The following is a 4037-nucleotide window of genomic DNA, read 5'->3' as shown; positions in this document are numbered from 1 at the left end:
AAATAGATGGGGAAACAGTGGAAACAATGGCTGACTTTATTTTGGGGGGCTCCAAGAATTTAAAAAGATGGTAATGATAACCCTATATGCAGGACAGAAAAAGAGACACAGATGTATAAAACAGAATTTTGGACTCTGTGGGAGAAGGCAAGGGTGGGATGATCTGAGAGAATAGCACTGAAACATGTATATTATCTGTGGTGAAACAGATTGCCAGTACAGGTTGGATGCATGAGATAAGTGCTCAGGGCTGGTGCACTGGGAAGACCCAGAGGGATGGGATGGAGAGGGAAGTGGGAGGGGGGATCGGGATGGGGAACACATGTAAATCCATGGTTGATTCATGTCAATGTATGGCAAAAACCACTATAATATTGTAAAATAATTAGCCTCCAACTAATAAAAATAAATGAAAAACAAAACAAAACAAAATCACTGCCAATGGTGATTGCAGCCATGAAATTAAAAGACGCTTACTCCTTGGAAGGAAAGTCATGACCAACCTAGATAGCATATTAAAAAGCAGAGACATTACTTTGCCAACAAAGGTCCATCTAGTCAAGGCTATGGTTTTTTCCAGTGGTCATGTACGGGTGTGAGAGTTGGACTATAAAGAAAGCTGAGCACCAAAAAATTGATGCTTTTGAACTGTGGTGTTGTAGAAGCCTCTTGAGAGTCCCTTGGACTGAGTCCATCCTAAAGGAGATCAGTCCTGGGTGTTCATTGGAAGGACTGATGCTGAAGCTGAAACTCCAATACTTTGGCCACCTCATGTGAAGAGCTGACTCATTGGAAAACACCCTGATGCTGGGAGGGATTGGGGGCAGGAGGAGAAGGGGACGACAGAGGATGAGATGGCTGGATGGCATCACCAACTCAATGGACATGAGTTTGAATACTCTCCGGGAGTTGGTGATGAACAGGGAGGCCTGGCGTGCTGCGATTCATGGGGTCATAAAGAGTCGGACATGACTGAGCGACTGAACTGAACTGAACTGAAGGTCTAGGGGAAGCAGAAGCCTTCCATAGTTCTATGAATAGGTATTGGTCTTTTGTGAGTCTGGGCCTCTAGATTGTTAGCTTCATAAGAATTTCTCAGTTTTTTTTTTTCTCCCACCTTAAGTGGGATAGGATGGCTAGGGTTCGCTGTAGTCAGAGTTCCTTTTCCCCCACAGTCTGATAATACTCCAATAGGTTAGGCTGTGATTAACTAGCTTCCCCTGAGGGCAGGCCCTGTTAGAATAGAATGCTCAGGTGTATTTTAAAAATGGGTCATTTTCCCCTCCTCTGCCAGAAACTTAAGGAGATTTTTCTCTAATATTTACTGTGGGGATCTAGCCAAGCTGCTGGAGGTAAATCTTACAATACTGTGGGGTCCTTCCAAAAACTGGCTACCCCTGGAGTTTTAATTCTCAGACCTGTCCACACTGAGTCTCCAGCAATTTGTCAACTACAGTTCTGGGTTTCCTACCCCAGTACTGGTTCCTGTGGTGGTTTTCACTTATCATTCTGCTCAGCTAAGCCATGACTCCCTAAATTCACCTGTCTGTTTCTCCCATCTTAGGAGTAGTGGTTTGCCCTGTATCTTCCCCTCTCTAATGGAGCCAAGAAAAGTTGTTGATTTTTCAGCCTGTTCACTCTTTTTTTTCCACTTGCTTTTGGATGGCATGGCGACTTCCACACGCTTTTTATGCAAGTGAGAAAGCGGAAGTCATCAACTATCTTTTGCTACATAACAAACTAACCCCCAAACTTAGAAGCTTAGTATAACAATTGTGTTGCTTATGAATCCATGGATTAGAAATTCAGCCAGAGCTCGATAAGGGTGATTACACTGTGCCACTGCATTTAGGGAACAAGACACGCATATTGGGGATATGATTCTCTTAAGGTCTCTTGTCTGCAGCCATCAGCATACTGCCCCTACGTATTTAATGAAGGCTCACGGGAAAGATCTGGCGAGTCAGTCCCCACTTCCTCTGTGGCTGGAGCTCCTTTGATTTATAATCGTAAATACCAATCCATACATGGCTGTCAAGAGTCTGAAGATTAAATAAACCAAATTATATAGAGAAATATGGCATATGATAAAGGTGGTAACAAAAAAATGGGATAAAAATTATCTTCTTTCTTCTTAGTAAATGGGATAGCTTTTTTAAAAAAAAGATAAAATTAGACTCATTTCTCTTATAATACACAAAATAAGCACCAAATGGATCAGAGATGCAAATGTAAAAATATATATAAATATAAAAGTACCAGGTGAATTCTTACATAACCTAAGTGTAGAGAAAAGAGATGTGGTGGCAAAGAGATGAACACAACTGAGTGCCTTTTGCTTTCACATAAGGAATACAGAGAAAATAAATCAGAAATAACAAAGTTGATTTCCTATAAGTTTAGGTAGAGGAAGAAATAGGGCAAAAAGGATACAGTAGCAGTGGCACTTGATAGATCATTTCTTTTGATATAGTTTTAGACTTTGTAATCGTCTTAAATCATCTTGGGCTTCCCTGGTGGCTCAGAGGTTAAAGCACCTGCCTGCAATGCGGGAGACCTGGGTTCGATCCCTGGGTCAGGAAGATACCCTGGAGAAGGAAATGGCAACCCACTCCAGTATTCTTGCCTGGAGAATCCCATAGACAGAGGAACCTGGTGAGCTACAGTCCATGGGGTCGCAAAGGGTCGGACATGACTGAGCGACTTCACTTTCCCTTTCAATCATCTTAAAGTTTTTAATATAAAAATTAAATTAACCCAATCCAGATGGAAAAGGGGAATCTAAAATGGAAAGGAAAGTAGAATGAATGGCCCCAATGTATTTCAAGAAATACTATAACCACACTTAAGGGAGGGTTAAAAAACAGAAAGAACAATCAGGTAATTTATGAACACAGAATTTGATTATTAAGCCCTCAGTGTTGGGTGGGGTGGAGAATGAGGTGGAATGAAGAGAGAGAACTGCAAACAAACTCTGAACTTCTTTTAGTTCATTCATGATTTGAAGAGGGATGAGTGAAACAATACAGAAAAAATCGAATGCATTATAGATTGAACAAATAAGTAAATGTGCTGCATTGTGAGGGGCCAGAGTTTGCACGTTGGAAGAAAGGACATTCAAATATGAAATGAAGTAAGTGAACAATGTCAGGATGAATTGGGATTGAACTCAACTGAACTCAATATGAACTCATGGTTTCTAAAATATAAAATACATGTCTTATACATGAGTATGTGCACATGTATAGATATGCACACACTTATAGATAAGCCCCATATATATGGGGCTACCCTGGTGGGTCAGAGGGTAAAGAATCTGCCTGTAATGCAGGAGACCTGGGTTCAATCCATGGGTCAGGAAGATGCCCTGGAAAAGGGAATGGCAACCCACTCCAATATTCTTGCCTGGAGCATCCCATGGACAGAGGAGCCTGGCGGACTATGTCCATGGGGTTGCAGAGTTGGGCACGACTTAGCGACTACACAACAACACATACATACACAGGTTTCCTAACTCTGCCCACCGAAAGGGCAAAGCAATGACTTCCTAAGAATAATGAGCACCCCTGGCACACAAACTGATAAGAACAGATACTACACTTGATCTTAGCCAAAAGGCCAAGGATGGCATCACTGACTCAATGAACATGAGTTTGAGCAAGCTCCAGGAGTTGGTGATGGACAGGGAAGCCTGGAGTGCTACAGTCCATGGGGTTGCAAAGAACTGGACACAACTGAGCGACTGAACTGAACTGAGCACACGAAATTTGGTCTCTGATCCATTCCCCAGTGAAAGGAACCAGGGATCCTCAGAGAACTGCTGATTCTAGACCTGTGGTAAGGAGGCAAAAGGTGAGCCTGGAAAGTCTTGTTTTGCCAAGGAGATCATGACATTCAGTCCCATCACTTCATGGCAAATATATGAGGAAACAGTGGAAACAGTGGCAGGCTTTATTTTTTTGGACTCCAAAATCACTGTAGATGGTGACTGTGGCCATAAAATTAAGAGATGCTTATTCCTTGGCAGGAAAGTTATG

General features: G+C 42.2%; 1 pseudogene; it reads right to left on the bottom strand.

Moving 5' to 3' along the window:
- Positions 1–3526: 3526 nt before the first annotated feature.
- LOC133047887 (U2 spliceosomal RNA) lies at positions 3527–3631 on the bottom strand (annotated as a pseudogene).
- Positions 3632–4037: the final 406 nt, after the last annotated feature.

This window comes from Dama dama, chromosome 27 (genome assembly GCF_033118175.1).
Source record: "Dama dama isolate Ldn47 chromosome 27, ASM3311817v1, whole genome shotgun sequence".
Taxonomy (NCBI): domain Eukaryota; kingdom Metazoa; phylum Chordata; class Mammalia; order Artiodactyla; family Cervidae; genus Dama; species Dama dama.
The sequence above is the reverse complement of the archived record's forward strand: the minus strand, read 5'-3'. Positions and strand labels throughout refer to the sequence as shown.